Consider the following 16,857-nt stretch of genomic DNA (forward strand, 5'->3'; position numbering starts at 1 on the left):
CTGGGGGAGGCAGGAAGTAGGGCTCTGAGGGCCGCCGCTCCCTGGCCACCACGGAGGGGCCCGTCCGAAGCCAAGACGCTTCCTCGCAGAGCCACGGGAGAGACAATGAGCACGTTCAGTGACTTGGGAGGGAGGGGCAGCCGACTTCAGAGATGATTATCGTTTGGGGACTTGGCGGGAGGAAGGAGCGAGCTGCTTTTTATAGGAGCTGCAGTTCCTCGTTTTGTTCTCTCTCGGGTTATTCTCCAAAGAAAGCGGCTCAAGTCAGCTGGCAGGAGAAACAGGCAGAGGCGGCCGTTCTGGCAGCGATGGCCCGGGTTCAAGGCTTGCTCCAGCTGGTCACGTCCTCACCGGGGCGGCCGGCCGGCCTTCCCACACTCTGCCAGGGGCCCAGGTCAGCCTCCGCCTCGCGGGCCGGACCCCGGCCAAAATCAACAAGTCTTTTGTGCTTCTCCTTTAGACGCTGTATAATTACAGCAAACATGTACTGGCGGGGGACAGCGACCGTGAGGCAATCTCAGATGCACTTGGCACTTGGTCCTGGAGAGCAGCGCGAGGGACCACGGCTCCAGTTGGCTCAGGCAGGCCGAGAAAACAAGAGATTTTCAGAAGTCAGGAGTGGCGTGTTGGCACGGCATCCACGGCATGTCGTTCATCAGCTATTTCCTTGATAGTGGCTTGCGTTTTACCACCAAGCCAACCGACTGACTCATGAGTCAGTTACTTAAAAAATAAATAGTTGAGGCCGACTGTGCCCAACGAGCAAAACACGTCAGGCCGAGGCTGCCACAAAATGGGCCCCTGCCGCTTTCCGGGTGGTTTCATTTTTCCTTTTTGTCTTCTGGTTTGAAAACCCTGAAAGCGAAACCGCACACCTCCCCCTCCAGCCGCTCTGTTCCCAGGGGCAACCAGAGCAGAGGGGAGGGGGGTGCCCCCCCTACCCTGGGGGACATTGCCCCTCGGCAGGTTCACATTTCCACCAGCCGGGCTGGAACCAGGTACCTGGAGTGCCCTGCTCCCAGCCAGGCCCCGAGGAGGAGGCGGCCAGAGCCAGGTGACCAGGGACCGTGGCCGGAAGCCACCGAGGTGTGGCCTGCTTCAACCGCTCCATGGCTTTATCAGGAAAACAGCTATAGCCTTGGTTTCTAGATAAGGAAATAAAGGCTTCTCCGTTTGCAATTCAGAGTCAAGCCCCATGTGTAGTAAGTGACAGAGTGGGGGCTTGAACCCACATTGGCCAGACTCACCATCCCATAATATCTAATGTTTGGAGCGCACCGAGTGAGGTCGGTGGGCCTATCCGGTGATCGGCACTGACGCGATCCTCACCCACCCTCGCCCCCCACCCTCCAGGCTGACCGTCAGGCTGGGGAGGCAGAAAGTCAAGGTCAATCACAAAAGTGGCCGGTTCACTGTGATAGCAGTAGCATCCTCGAGGAGAAGTACAGGGTGGTCACAGCATGCCGCAGAGGGCCTGGTTGGCCGGAGAGGCCTGAAGACCAGGAGGATGGGGAGCCACCGGAAGGTCTGGGAGCTGGAGCACACAGACAGAGGGGTCATGAGGGTGCAGAACTCGCCCTGGGCCTTGAAGGCCAAGGACATAGTTGGGGGCGGGGGCGTTAGCCTAACAGCAAGGGACAGCCCTTGATGGGTTTTAACCAGCAGAATTAGCTCTGGGTTTTTTTAAAAAATCCCTTGGTTGGGCGCCTGGGTGGCTCAGGCGTTAAGCGTCTGCCTTCGGCTCAGGTCATGATCCCAGGGTCCTGGAATCGACCCCCACATCGGGCTCCCTGCTCCGCGGGAGGCCTGCTTCTCCCTCTCCCACTCCCCCTGCTTGTGTTCCCGCTCTCACTGTGTCTCTCTCTGTCAAATGAATAAAATCTTAAAAAAAAAAAAAAATCCCTTGGTTGTGTTCTGAAGTATAGATCGGAGGGGCAGGCATGGGAGTGGGGGGTGGCTCCTAGTTGAGGGTCAAGCCGAAGGCACAGGCCCCTGAGCCTGTGTCTCTCCAACCATGGCACCTGGCCGCAAAGACGTTTCTCAGGACATATCCGCTGATTAAGGTAATCCCGTGATGGACGAATTTTACAGACATGGAAATAACTCTCAAAAGGGCAGAATGGGACGCCTGGGTGGCTCAGTCGGTTAAGTGGCTGCCTTGGGCCCGGGTCATGATCCCAGGGTCCTGGGATCGAGTCCCACATCGGGCTCCTTGCTCAGCAGGGAGCCTGCTTCTCCCTCTCTCTCCCTCTGCTTGTACTCTCTCTGTCAAATAAATAAAATCTTTAAAAAACAAAAAAGGGGGGGGAGCAGAATGGCCCGCCGCGCCAGCAACAGAAGGATGGCCCCGATCCATGTGGCTCCTGGGGCTGGGTGAGGTCCCCTATCTACCCTTCTGCGGGCCTGGGAAGAGCCCGGCTCGAGCCGAGGCCTGGTCAGGGTGACGGCAAAAGCAGCACCCCTTGCCCCTTCTCTTCCCCGTCTTCACATCATTGTGAGTCATTCTTCCCAGTAGTCCCTTGCGTGCTCCTCAAGCTGGCTTTGAAATCCACTTAACCAGATTACATCAGTGTTGAAGAAGGTGCTCAGGTTCCTGCTTCCCTGCCTTAGTCCTGGCAGTTCCCTGCCTCTCCTGGTCCTGCCTTACCCATCTGGTGATTTGTTGTCCAGTGGAAATCCGGTGTCTGATCCCCACCCCACCCCCACCTCATCCTTGCCCCTCCCCAAGCCCGGATGAGTCCAGGGCAAAGGGAGTTGCTCCCCCGAGTTGGCAGCTGTGCAGGAGTGAGGCTTCTTTCCCTTCTCTCCCCCCCAGTGGCAGCTGGGCCGGCCTCTCTGTCCTGGCCTAGGAGGCCTCTGGCTGGCCTGGGCACTAGGCTTGGGGGCAAGCGCCCTCTCCTGCCCCTTCGTGCCCTCCCTCAACGTTCCCACCCCCTTACAGGACACAGCGGGACTCAGATCCGGGCCCCGGTGCAGGTTAAGGGGCAGCAGTTTCCAAAGCCCAGGCATCGTGGCTCCCACTCTGTAATGTCCTTTCTTGTGCCGCACGAAGCCCTCAGGGAACTCATGGGGAAGGAAGGGCAGTGTCCAGGGATCCCTGGGGCCTTCGACCTACCATTACCTCAGAGCCATGGGAATCTTGCCACAATTTCTAACCTCCACTCCGTAGATGAGGAAGCAGAGGCTCAGGGCTAAGTCACTCACTTTCTGCTAAGTGGAAATAAGCCGACAAAGCCAGGCCTGTTCCTTCTGGGGCTTCCTCGATCCGTGAGGAAGAGGAAGGAGGAATCGCACAGGACTCTGTCCCCCTCAGCCAGCCCGCGGTGACACCCCCAGGGCCATAGCGCACAGCCCTGCAGAAGCCTGGCACACAGCAAGGAGCCTCTCTGCCCACACTGCTACCAGCCAGGGTGGGGGCCAGGGTCTGGGGACCGGAGGCCAAGTCACCGAGGTCCCACAGAGAGTGGGTGATGGGCGCGCTCCCCTCCCCAGTACCACTGAAAGCATCCGCTTGAGAAGGTGATTTGGGGCTGGGATTCAGTGACTCCGGAGCTCCTTGGCAGGGTGGTTGACATCTGTCCTGGTAGCTGCAGACAGACTGGGGCAGCCCCCCCTCCCCAGCCCACCCCTCCTCAGTCCCTCTAACCCCACACCTCACCACCACTCAGAGTGGGGCACTCTCTACCCCCCACCCCGCCATTATCTGATTATCCAGCAAAGTTATTTATAAGAGCGTGGGGGGGGGGGGTGGGGATGACAAGGGAGATTAATGCACCAGCGGGTCCTGGCGGGGTAGCTGCCTCGCTCACCAAACACACATCATGAAAACTTATTGCTCAGAAAACATTGAAGACTCTGCTAATTCATAAATATTCAATGCCCTCACCGAGGAGCCGCCGGGGTTCCTGAGAGGTGGTTAATTGCCACTCGGACAGGGGAGGCCAGGCTCCCCTCGGGGCCAAGACTCCTCTCCCTCCTGCCGGCTCCCTTAGCCCAGCCCGGCCCACCAGTCCCTTTCCCCAAGTGCTGAGCAGGTGGTTTCACTTCCTGGCTCTGCGGGCTGAGGATGCCCTCCCTGAGCTCCGGGGAGTGTCTATCACGAGCAGGCCGTGCTCAAAATGGCTTCCAGGCCCGCCCTGTCAGTTCCTCGGCTTCTCGGGCCCTGCTCAGCCCCAGTCAGGTGGGAGGAGGGCCCTGGAGGGCGAGCAGAAAGCAGCCAGGGAGACGTGGGGTGGGGGCGGGGGGAGGCCTACAGGCTGTCATCCCCAGGTAGGGGGTGGAGGTGGAGGGAGGGAGGGGGGCAGAGTGAGAGAGAGAGAGATTGAGAAGGGAGATAAGAAGCCAGGTTTCCCCAGGACAGTCAGTGAGGGAGGCGCAGTCCTGGCCCAGATGCTCTCCCAGGATGATGCAGGATTCTTACCCCCACCTCGGGAAAGCGCCTGTCGAGAAACAGACCCAGGAAGAGCCTGGGGAGGCCCTGGGGGCAAGCACCGCCACGCCTGGGGGAGAGGCAGGCCAGCAGATTGTTCCCTCCATTTGGGCCGGACAGGGACAAAAGGAGACGCTGTGCACACAGACACCCCACCCCTGGGTCTGGGCCCCGCGTCTTTGCCACTGAGGCTCCACACCCGTCCCCTTGGTGCCCATCCCCAGGGGACTGGCCTCTAGGACTGCACGCTCCCCAGGCCCCTTTGCCTGCTCACTGTCCTGGGGTTCAGTGGCAGGGGAGGCCTGCGGGAGATGAGCCAGCGGAGACAGGTAGGGGTGGGCTGCTGGCGGTCCTCACACCCTCCCTGGCCGCAGCGCCTCCTCCAGGGTCCAGTTCTCACCAGGTCCCCGTAACACTGCTCCCCCTGCCTCTCCAGACCAGGGGTGGTCACAGAGCTTCCGCTCTTGCTAGTCTCGGGGTGCCTCAGTGCCCCTCATGCGTCCCTCAATCCTGCGCACCCCTCGGCCCTCGGTGAGGAGCCTCTGCGCTCAGTCCCCTCATGTGAACCATCAGGGCGAATCCCTTTCCTGCTGGGACCCAGCTTCCGCTCCAGTCCTCACTTCCTCTTCCCCTTGGCCCCTCAGAGAAGACCAAGAGTGGCCATCTCCAGAGGGGGTGGTGTGGGACGGCCTAGCACCCAGTCCGGCAGGGTCACTTCTCAGCCGTGGGAACTCGGCTCAGTCCCTTGAATTACCCATGCTCTGGATCCTAACCTGTGAGCTGGAGAACACAGGGCCAGCAGCTTCCTTGGGACTTAAGAAGATGCAAGAGGACATTCTGCCCACCCGGAGGCCCACAGCCAGCCGGTGGGGAGCGGGCCAGGCTCGCCGAGGGACTCCCCGGAGTCCCTCCTGAATCCCCTGGGTCCCAACAGACTGAACTCTCCATGGCAGCCCAAGGGGTCTCGAGAGCCCACACCTTCTGCCCCCAGACCTCAAAGCCACAAAGAAAGAAATGACTGTCGCGGTTCAGATGAGAGCCTCAGACCACAGGGAGATGGCTGACTCACCCCTGGCCCCAGAAAGAGAGACTGCTTTCTAGCCCACCCCGTGGGGCCCCCCGCCCCAGCCCAGGGAGCCCACAGGATGAAGGAAGGTGACCGTGAAGGTAGCCTGTCTGTCTGGCCCGGCCAACAGCCTTCCTCCCTGCTTCTGCTGTGACCCATCCCCAGGCAGTCAGAATCCTACAAATTGCCCCCATGCCGACACCTCCTCGGTGCCAGGTGCAGTGAGTGGGCAGAACAGTGTAGACACGAGGAGCCTGGTTGTCAGCTCAGGCTGCCCGGTTTCCAATCCTGGACAGAGGCTACATCAAAGGATTACCCCATCCGCCCCCAGGCCCTGGCACTAACTGCTCGGAATTCAACAATGACCCCATATCAGTGCGTGCTGGCCCTACCAAGGGATCCTGAACCAGCCTCGGTACCCAGGAAAGCCATACCAAGCTACCTCTGCGGCTTCTTCACGGTAGAAATGATCTAACAAATCTCACAGAATTGATGCCAGTTTCTCTTATACCACATGTTGGTTCGATCCAAAACTACTTACCAAGGGCCTACTATCTGCTAGGCACTGTAACTGGAGTGAGAGAAGATGAGAAGCAAGCAGAGACCAGGCTTGCACAAGAATTTTATCTTTTTTCTAAGAGCAGGCTATTCAAGTGTTTCACAGGGAGAGGGACTGTGCGATCAAATGTGCATTTTGAAAGAATCCCTCTGGTTGCAGCATGAAGGACATCTGGGTAGGGCTAGATGGGCATGGAGGCCACGGAGGGACCTGAGAGCAACCACATGGGACACGGGTGCCATGTGGACTAGCGATGGAGAAGGAGAGAGGCTGGGTGGAGTGGAAGAAGTAATGTTGGCAGGGCTCAGGGAGGGATTTAAAATGATAGAGTGTGGGCGAGAGAAGGAAGGGCCAAGGATGGCTCTGGGTTGTGCAAGTAGGGGGATGGCATGGCCATTCAGCGAAATGGGGAGCCCTGGAAGCGGGAACAGCTTTAGGGACCAGGGCTGGAGGGAGGAAGGCCGCGGCTTTGGTTTTCAACATATGAAGGTTCAGAGGACATTGAGTATTCTTGAAAAGATGCCAGGGAGACAATGGGGCACATGACCAGGAGCTCAAAGGAAAGGTGCGCCCAACGAAAGCTGAAGAGATGTTTAAGCCCCGGGGGTGGATGAGACTAACGGAGAACAAAGATTTTTGTTTTGTTTTGTTTGTTTGTTTTGTTTTAAAGATTTTATTTATTTATTTGACACGGAGAGACAGCGAGAGAGCAGGGCAAGCAGGGGGAGAGGGAGAAGCAGACTCCCACCAAGCAGGGTGCCCGATGCGGGGTTCAATCCCAGGACCCCAGGATCACGACCTGAGCTGAAGGCAGACACTCAACGACTGAGCCACCCAGGCGCCCCATCTGAGAACAAAGTTTAGTGAGGAGCCAAGAGGCCCATGCCCTGGGACGCTCCAAAATGTAAGGCCAGGTGGAGGAGGGGAAAGTTGCAAAGGAGGAGGGAAGCAGTGACTCAGGAGGTAGGAAGAATATCAGATAAGCGTTGTGTCCTGAAGCCGAGAGACATGTATTAAGAATGAAATCTGGGTGTTATATGCAAGGTCAAGGGAGACAAGGACTGAAAAGTGTCCACCGTGTGGAGCAATATGGAAGTCATTGGTGCCTTCGCAACAGCTATTCTGGGAACAGTGGTTCGGCTGGAAACTGTTTCATCAAAAATTTGCTGATCAGCTTCTTCCTACCAGGCTCTCTGCCGGGCAGGAGGTATACTGTCGTACTCAGGAGCGCCGCTCCCCACGTTCTTCTAGCTCCTCACCTTCCGGTTAGACTCCTGCTAGTTGGTGAGGCCATGTGACTGTTCTAGCCAGTGAGTTGTGAGTAGAACTGATGGGAGTCACTTGCAGCTGGGACAGGTGTGAGAACCTCCAGGGCTCATTTTCCTTCTGGCGTGAGACTGGCAAGTTTCAAGATGGTGGCTGTTCTCTCAGGCCGAGCCCCAAGTCATCATGATGAGCAGAGACTCCCCGCCATCTTCCTTTGTTGGAAGACTCCCCTTCCTTCCTGATGTTCTGCTACGGTGTCCCACATTCAGTTCAAGGTTCTGTCTGCAGACATTCCCCTATTAGTTGCACACACCCCCCCCCAAGAAAATTAATGAATTAATTAATAAGCTTTACTCAATGATTAAGATTTGACCTCCCAGCTGGGAAGCTTCCCGGCACCTCAGCAAGCCACAGCCCTCCGGCGGGGAGTCCCTGTTGGAGCAGGTCACGGGGGCCATGGTCTAGGCAGAAGATGATGAGATTGTGCACGAGGGAGGAGGAGGTGATAAGAGATAGAGATGAAAACGAGATGCAGTTAGAAGAAAGATAATTGATAAAACTAACTGGGAGTGTCCATACTGAAATATGCTCGCCACGTTCCCTTTGGATCTCACCCTCTCCACCTGAAAAATGGGCAGCGTGGCTCTTGCCGCCTCAAGGGGGGAAACGTTGCCTCTTTCGGCCCCTGGGAAGAATAATGAAAACCCAGCTAATGGGATACTTCACCTCGCCCTGAAGACAGTCCCTACCGGCTATGGGCTGGGCCCGTGGAGCAGAGAGAAGAAAGAAATTGGTCTTGAGGTTGAAAGCCCTCAGTCAGCTGAAGGGGGAAGCAAGCCAAGGGGGTTCAAAATAGAGAAAGAGGAAGAAGCAAAACCAACTCATCTCCCCAGTTCCCTCATACCACCGCACGGTCACTTCTCTTCCTCTCGGTGTCATGGGCAGGCTGGGGCTGGGGAAGCCATACAGTTCCCCAGTGTGGCCACGGCCACAGTCACTGGACGTGGGTTCCAGTCCCCTGCCCTGCCTGTGTGGACAAGTTCCATGACCTCTCTCGCCTCCCCTCACCACCACCACCCTCGCTGGTGCTCCCCTCCTGGCCTCCAGTTTCCTCTCCCAAGGCCAAGTCAGAGTCACGGTCAGCCCCAACCCCCAGCCTGGCTGGGCCCAGCAGGCCCCTAACCGGGACACAGGACACAGCCTGTAACCACATCTTGCAGTGTGATTCACTCCATCTGTGGAAAGACTGATGCAATTGTGGGTGAGGAGTCATTTCTGCTGATGAGCAAACCACAGCAACCCAATGGGGTGAGAGGGTAATCCATCGGGGCCATCGGGACCCACCCTGAGAAAGGACACAAGGGAGAGCCCTCAGGCTTCCCAGGGCCATCAGCCATACCAGGGCCCGGGAGAGATGGCAGGGGCAGAGAACAGCCCCAGTGCCTGGCTGTCCACCCACTGTGATGCGGCGGGGCTGGGGCCAGGACTATTTCTAGGCAAGGGTAGCCCAGTTCAAAGACACCAACTCTTTCTGGGACCCCCAGATCATTCACCTTGCGTCCTGTGTGATATAGAGATGGATGTGGGAGGTTCTTGGAGGAGGCTGGTCTACCATGAGCAGGACTGCCTTCTCTGGGTGCTGGCTCTGGTGCCTGGTCTGAGGTCAGAGTCACCTTGCTGCCCTTCCCCCTCACCTGCACTGGAAGCATCTGTGTCTACCTCTAGAACATAAGCCCCCATAGCCAGAGCAGGTGCTCAGGGAATATATGGAACAGAATCTGAAATCCCAGAGGCCCAACAGCCCTTGTCCTGTGACCTGCCTCATCGGGCACCCTTGCCCTGGGTGCCTGATCCACCACCCATTTCCAGAGGCCCCAGCTCAGACACCTACCCAGTGAGTCCTGGGTTTGTCCCCCTGACTATAGAGGAGCAAGCCCCTGAACTGCCCTTTGTGGGTTACAGCACCCCCTTCCTCCTCAGAGCTTGGTGCTTGCTTCCAGGACAGCCGCTGGGCTGGGGTCTTTCCCCGTGTTGCTATTACGTCTCCACCTTCCACATAAGCCATTCTAGACAGGGGCTGCCCTGGCCTGGAGACACCAGCCCTGCCCGGTAGCCACACCTCCCCTCTCCAGATCTTGATAGCTCCCTGCAAGAGAGGCATTATAACCTCGTTCTACTGAAGATGAACCTGAGGATCGGGAGGCCATATAATCCACAAGGACACTGATAAGAGGCAGACTTGCAACAGGGACTTGAACTCTCTGCCAAATTCTCTGCCCAGAATTCTCTCCAGGCTCCAGACACCTAAACCAACTTCCTTCATGGGGTCTCCTGGTGAGGGCCAACGAGATGAGGGGCCCTCCAAAAGGTACCAAGCAGCATGTAAATACAAGGGAGCCACACAGAGCATGTGCCACGCCCCATCCTCACTGCCCCTCTCGCTCAGACCAGAAGCCCCCTGGGGCACCACAGAAGGCGGAACTTGACCATCATCGTGCAAGCCTGACCCCTGGTGACCATAATCTTGAACTGCATGGCCAGCCAGGGGGCAGAAGAGGTCAAGAGGTTTGACACTCACCGTGGTACCATGGGCTGGGCCAAGTTCTGACCGGCGGAGCTCACGCAGCGGGCCGCATCGCTCAGCCCTCAGGTCCAGACGGCTCTAGAACCCTGTGCAACAGGGCCTTCATCACAAAACCCCTCACATGGGGTTTACTCTTGGGGTGTGCTCTTGAACCATAAATCCCAGGTCACCTAGCAGGCAGATAGAGCTTTAGCCCCCTTGTACCGATAAATAAACTGAGACCAGAGCGGTGAAAGAGATCCCCAAGTCCAGTAGTCAGGGAATCAATGACAGACCCTATATTTGAACCCAGATTCTCTGACTTAAAAGGGTTATTATCCTCCCCGATTTCCCTAAAATCTCCACCCCCTGGGTCACTTAAGGCAAGAAAGAAACGGGGAAACATGGCCTCTAGGACACCGCACTCAAAAAGTGAATTTGTTCCGGGGCGCCTGGGTGGCTCAGTCGTTGGAGCGTCTGCCTTCGGCTCGGGTCATGGTCCCGGGGTCCTGGGATCGAGCCCCGCATCGGGCTCCCTGCTCGGCAGGAAGCCTGCTTCTCCCTCTCCCTCTGCCCCTGCTTGTGTTCCCTCTCTCGCTGTGTCTCTCTCTGTCAAATAAATAAATAATCTTAAAAAAAAAAGTGGATTTGTTTTAAAGAAAAGAAATGTATTAAAATAAACGCACTTACTTAAAATAAGCGTCCTTAAATCAATGTAATTTAAGATAAAATGCCCACAAGATAGCTTCCCCCCATCTCCCAAAAGCCCATAAGCACAGGACGGCGGATCTGATAACATCGGGTCTAGAGCGGATGGACGAGACTAGGGGATGGACGAGACTAGGGGTTGCCGGATTTAGTGAATAAAAATACAGGATGCTCAATCAGATTTGAATTTCAGATAAACAAGGAATGCACTATTTGGGACATACTTACCCTAAAAAAGCATTCCTTGTTTATCTGAAACTCAAATTTAACTGGGTGTCCTCTCTTTTGCCTGGCAATCCTAGACCAGCTGTCATTCCTCACTGAAAGAACAGCCCGGGGCCCCTGGGAGGCACAGAGCAGGTGACCCAGGCGGGGAGAGGGGAGCCACTTTGCTGTTGTTTTCGCTCTCACCTCAAGCTCCCATCTGCCTGCGGGACCGAGCCAGGGGGCCGGTGTCCGGCTTTCCAGAGAGAAGCCGCCCCTGTCCCCAGGGGCCTGACAACCAGAGCAGCCCACCCCCCCCCCAAATCAGGAGGCCCTTCAAGAAGCTATTGTCCACCCCTCAGACCTCAGGTAGAAGGAAGCTATCAGCATCCAGGTCCTCTAGACACAGCACCTCCCCACCCCGCTGCCGGGAAGGGCTTCCTGGTGTCCAACACCCTCCCCCCTTCTCCTACATTTTATACTGCCTTCCTCCGAGCTGACTCACAGGAGATGGGGAAAGCTGGGTTTGCCACTCTAGCTAGATCAGAGGTCAAACTTATTCCCAAATGAGGTCACTGTGAGGGTGGAAAAGGGGGGACCTGGGGCAACTCCAGGGACCTGTCCCTCACTTCAGCCACATAAGTGCCATTTATCCTTGGGTTACAGACAGGAGCTCCTTGTAAAAGTCTTATTTTTTTTGAGGGATCCGCCAGTGAAAATCGTCATCTGTATACATTTGAACTCCATGGGTAAACCTGCGTGGTGACCCTTTGTTCTCTTGTATGAAGACTCCCTGAGCTCAGCCTTCCCTGCTCCACATCCCAAGACCCTTGCCCCCTCAGCTTTTATTCCCTTCCTGTCTTTCTCCCCGAGGCTTTAAAATCCTGGTGCTGACTGACCCTTTCTCAGAAGGCCTCTTCATCAGAATCCCCACAGCAGCTCCCTAGCTCCACACTGGCTGTGGATTCATGGTCCATTTCACAGATGCAATCACTGAGGCCCGGAGGCAGCAGAACCCAAACAGGATCCTGGGAGTCTGACTTTGGATGCTGGCCCTCCCTCTGGGGGCTCCCGCTGCATCCCCAACCTGACCTGCTCACCAGGATCCCCGTCCAGTGCACAGGAATCCCAAGTCTTTAGATGGCCTGACTCCTGTGGGAAGAGTTTGCCTCAGAGCTAGGAGCTAGGAGCTTCCCTGGGAGCTGTGCTCTATAATCAGTTGCAACCCCAACTTCCCTGTGGGGAGAAGAATGAAGAATGAAATTTCTGGGGTCTCGGCCCTGGAGACCAACCCCCGTGGAGCCTCCTCGCTGCAAGCACCCAGAGGCCCACCACCTGTCTGTCACCTGTTACACGGCAGGAGAGGAACGTCCCGCCATGCTGGGAGACAGCTTCTTGCTGAGAGAGATGCCCAAGTAGTGCTGTCGCTCACCCACACGCAAGCTAAGAGGAGATGCAAAGCCCCGCTCACAGCAATCTAGGGCATCCCATGCAGCTGTCCTGTACTCCAACCACCAGGGACCCCAGAACCAGCCAGTGGCTCCCATCCTTCACTTGGCATCAAAACCAAAAACGCAGACACTCCAATAAGCACCCACAGAAGTTCAGTTGACCAGGGTTGAGGCCTGGGCCTCAGGATTGTTTGAAAGCTGCTCAGGTCATTGGCACCCTGTAGTCTAACCTCTCCCTTTCCCAGAGGAGAAAACTGAGACCCAGGCAGAGGGGCTGGTGACACATTAAAGCTAGGCCCCAGGACCACTGGTCTGGATTTGGGGGGCCTTTGCACCGCCAAACCAGTATGCCCCACAATAGTCAGGCCAGGTTGTGAGAGATCAAAGGAAAGGGGAGAAGGCCCACCCTGGTTCCCACCCCCGGTTGGAAAGGCTGGCCTGCCCTCCTGAGTGAGCCAACTCTTCACTCTCAGGATCTTCTTCATGAGTCAGGTAGTGGGAAGGTGACTGAGTAGGCAAATAGCCGTTTCAGCCCTGGTTGGCACTTTTGAGCACCTACCTTATGCAGACACTCTTGCTAAATCTTTTGCTGGCATTTGCTCATCCCTGAGATCCACTGTTTCTGGCTGGAATTGCTCCACACTTTCCAAGAGAAAAACGCGAGCTGGTGTCCATCACCAGATGAATGGATAGAAAGTGCGGTTTATATGCATAATGAAGTATTATTCAGCCATAAAAAAGAAGGAAATCCTGCCATTTGCAAACAACAAGGATGGACCTGGAGGGCATTATGCTAAGTGAAATGAGTCAGACAGAGAAAGACAAATACCACCTGAGCTCACTTAATGTGGAATCTAAGAACAGGGAACTCTGGGAACCAGAGAGCAGCTTGACGGTTACCAGGGGCTGGGGTGGGGGAAGCGGGAGAGCGGGTGAAAGGGTACGACCTTCTGGTTATAAGATGAAGAAAATCTGGGGATGGCGTGTGCAGCATGGCGACTCTAGGCGACAATCCTGTACGGTGTACTTGAAGGTTGTAAGAGAGCTGCACTTGACCGTTCTCACCATAACAACAACAATAACAGCATGCTAATTATGGAGGTGAGGATGTGTCAGCTAACCTTATTCCGGGAAACATTGCACAATATATACATGTATCAAGTCATCACTTTCTACATTACATGTCAATCAGATCTCAGTAAAGTTGGGGGGTGCGGGGCAGGAACCCAAGCAGGGCTTTACCCGACTTTACTAGGCAAGCCCTGCTTAACAAAATCCAAAAGGTCTTGCTTGGAATTTCTGTCTGACAGCCAAGGAGCTTCAATCCTTGCTCAAGGCAGGCAATGCCTGGTCCAGCTCCAGGCCTGGCCACGCCTGACCACGCCTGGCCACGGCTCCCGAAGGTGCCGAGCACAGCGCCAAGCGTCAGGACGCCTGAGTTCTAGTCCCGGCTCTGCCCTCGTCCTCGGGGCAGGTCACTTCCCTTCTCTGGGCCCCAGTTCCACCATTCACTAAAATGGAGGGTCGAACGTTATCGAGGATCTTTGAAATTGTTCTGTGCGGGTCAACACTTTCTTCATGTAAAGCTGCGTGTGGAACACACAGATGATTGTGAACCCTGCAGCAGGGCCCATACAGCCTTCCCACTCCTTGAAGCTTCATGAGGCCCTCTTCCGTTCTGTCATCCTGGGATTCAGTGCGAGGAGGGGGAGAGGGGAGACGGGTGTGAGTAAGAGGGGAGAGTGAGGCAGATGGGGCCTGGCAGCCCCCTTGGTTCACATCCAGATTTCCCCTTTCCCACAGGACATGGGCTCCGGATATTTTGGCGTGTTTCCCAATCTGTGAAGTGGGCACTTCAGGGCTGTTGGAAGGATTCTAGAAGTCATGCAAAGGGCCCAGAGCAGAGCCCAGCAGTTACTCTCCAGCTGTTACTACCTGCTAGCTGTGGTTTTCCGTGTTGTTATTTTGTTCCTTTGTGGTTTGCATGCTCCTTTGATTGGGTGGGGGCAGGGAAGAGTCATCGAATTCTTAGAGCCCGTGGAAACCTCATCTTAGAGATAAAGAAAGAAAGTGAGGCCGGGAGACAGAAGAGGCCTTGCCCAAGCTCACGTGGTGAGTCAGAACCGAGCTGAGCCCGGACCAAGGCCTGCAGAGTCCAGGGGAGCCCTCCCGGCAGGCGGGCCGCCCTGCGTGGTTTCCCCCTGCTGCGGGGGCCTGGCGCTGGCCTGCGTGGGCACATCCTCCCACACGCCCTCCGCCCACGGGCCAGCTGTGCAACCAGTCACCCCTGGGGACGCCTCGGGCTCCCCCTCGGAGCACAGCCTCTCTTCCCCTGTAATTGCACTAACTGGCCCCTGGGGATGGGGGAGGCTGGTCCTCGTCCACATGAGTCAGGTTTCCAGAGCAGAAACCTCAGGCAGCCACATCGCACAGCCTCGGCCTCGTCTCTGCTCCCCACAAACCACTTCCTGCCCGTTCCTGGCACCAGCAGACACGAGGCTGCTGACAGCGGCACAGCCCCTGTGCACCCCCAGCCGGCTGCAAACCCACCCTCCCGCCCACAGGCGGGGGCAGGAATCTGCCTGTCCAGGTGAAGGGGCCACCAGCTGGGGCACCAAGGCCTTGGAAACCAGCTCCCCCTCCCAGCGAAACCCCATCCTGGCTGTTCACAAATCCTCAGCCCCTGTAACCTGACTGTTCTCACCTCCTCCGTGTCTGCCCACCGCAGAGGGAGGAACCAAGGTGCCAGGTCGGCAGCCCCCCGCCCGTTCGCCCGGGGCTGGGGCCCAGCTGCGCCCGTCTCTCCATGGGACACTGCAGGAAGGACAGAAAGAGCACTGGCTTTGGAGTCAGGCCGATGGGAGTTCGAAGTCCAGCTTTGTCATCACCCTACTGTGACTTGATCCGATGACTTCACCTTTCTTAGCCTAAGTGTGTCCACCTGTAAAATGGGGAGCATAATATTACCCCTTCCAGCTGCAACAGGAAGAGGAACTGAACCAATACACACAAAGCCTACGCAGTGCCCAGGACCCAGTAGATCCTCAGTAAGCACTAGTGTCCTTCTTCCTCCACAGCGTGATGACACAGCACAGGGTTGGATCTTCCCTCCAGTGGGAGTCAAGAGACTGGACCCGATCCCAGCACTCTCTGACTTGCTGCGTGGCCTTAGGCCAGCTGGACTACTTCTCTGGTCCTCAGTTTCCTCATGCTGGGAATGGTTTACCAGGTGTCCCCCAGCTCTGACACTCCAGGACAGGGGCTGGGGGCCGATAGGACGGTGACCCTGGGGAGGGCAGAGGTGAATGGGATGTGGTTATCACCATCGTCACGGTGATGCGGCAGTCTCTCTGTGACCGTGATGTGGGCAGGGCTGGGGCTGCAGTTCTGCTCAGAGAGGGCACGAGAGGCAGCCCCCAGGGGCACGAGCGCTGGGTGGGGTGATGGGCCTGTGCTCAGGACAGCAGGTGCCCAGCACCTTCCTCCACCTGGCTGGCCTCACGGACCCCTCCCTGGAGTCAGGCCCAGTGGGTGGGCACCAAGGTCCTGAGAAAAACCAAGACCCGTCTCTCCCTTTCAAAAGCCTTTGCCAGGGAAGGACAGACTTCACGGTGCATGATCAAGAACAATGCTAATAATAACAGCACATCATGACATTTATTCACCGCTCCCCCCCAGGCCATGCCTGTGTTGAGCCCTTAATGCGCATCATTTCATTTAATGCCCTAACAACCCCAATGAGGTCATCACTACCATGGTTTTGACTCTGCAGTTGAGACCAATCAGAGGGAGACTACAGTCCCTGGATCTAGGGCAAGCAGCAGAGTGGGGGTCAGTGTGCAGACGCAGGGTAGGGCCCCCAAGAGAACAGAGGCAGGAACAAAGCGCCAAGGTGGGGCCAGAGGAGAGGACATTTTCTGTTGGGGGTCTTGGAAAGGTGTCCAAGAGGTGAGGGCGTTTGAGTCAGCTGACAACAACACTAGCTGCCATTTATCGGGCACTTGCCAATGTCACGAACTTCTCAGCGGCTAGGTGAGGGTCTCATTTGGCTCTCGCTTCCCACCCATGTGGTGGGCACTATTATTATTCCTTTTCCTTGGAGGCACAGCGAGCTCAAGGCTTTACCCAAGACAGGCGGAGCAGAGGTCAAGCAGAGAGAGCAGATCAGAGAATGCCAAGCTCAGGAAGGAGCAGTAGCTGAGTGGCTGGAGGCTTAGGGCCAGAGAACAGAGCCCAGACAGGCAGGCAGGGGCCCCCGTCCTGAGCCCCCACCCAAACACACCCTGCGCAGAAGGGACCAGGTCCTCACTTCACACCAGAACTTGGCGTTCGAGCTTCAGGGCCTCCTTCTCCCCGAGTGAGGCTGTTAGTCATCCTGTGTGGGACTGATGCACAGCCTCTGAGTGAGCTAACAGATAAGGGGGCCCCTAATCCCCTCACACCCCGAAAGCTGGGGAGAGGCTGGCGTGTCGGGCCTGGAGCTCGTGCCCTCCAGGAGAGACGGGAAACCTCAGTCTGCCCTCCTACCTGAACCAGCAGAGCAAATGCCGGCGTGATTCTTTTTTTTCAAGACACAGAGTAAACAAGGCGGGAGAAGAGTTTAGGTCTTCG

The 16,857-nt window shown here is 56.7% G+C and overlaps 1 long non-coding RNA gene across 1 annotated transcript; it reads right to left on the bottom strand.

Moving 5' to 3' along the window:
* Window positions 1–6,785: 6,785 nt before the first annotated feature.
* Window positions 6,786–11,239, bottom strand: LOC113908496. The gene is made up of 3 exons (XR_003515501.1): window positions 11,160–11,239; window positions 9,899–10,074; window positions 6,786–7,616 (listed from the first exon to the last, which is right to left on the bottom strand). It is a non-coding gene; the product is annotated as an uncharacterized LOC113908496 (long non-coding RNA).
* Between the last annotated feature and the right edge of the window lie 5,618 nt (window positions 11,240–16,857).

This window comes from Zalophus californianus, chromosome 6, assembly GCF_009762305.2.
Source record: "Zalophus californianus isolate mZalCal1 chromosome 6, mZalCal1.pri.v2, whole genome shotgun sequence".
NCBI lineage: Eukaryota > Metazoa > Chordata > Mammalia > Carnivora > Otariidae > Zalophus > Zalophus californianus.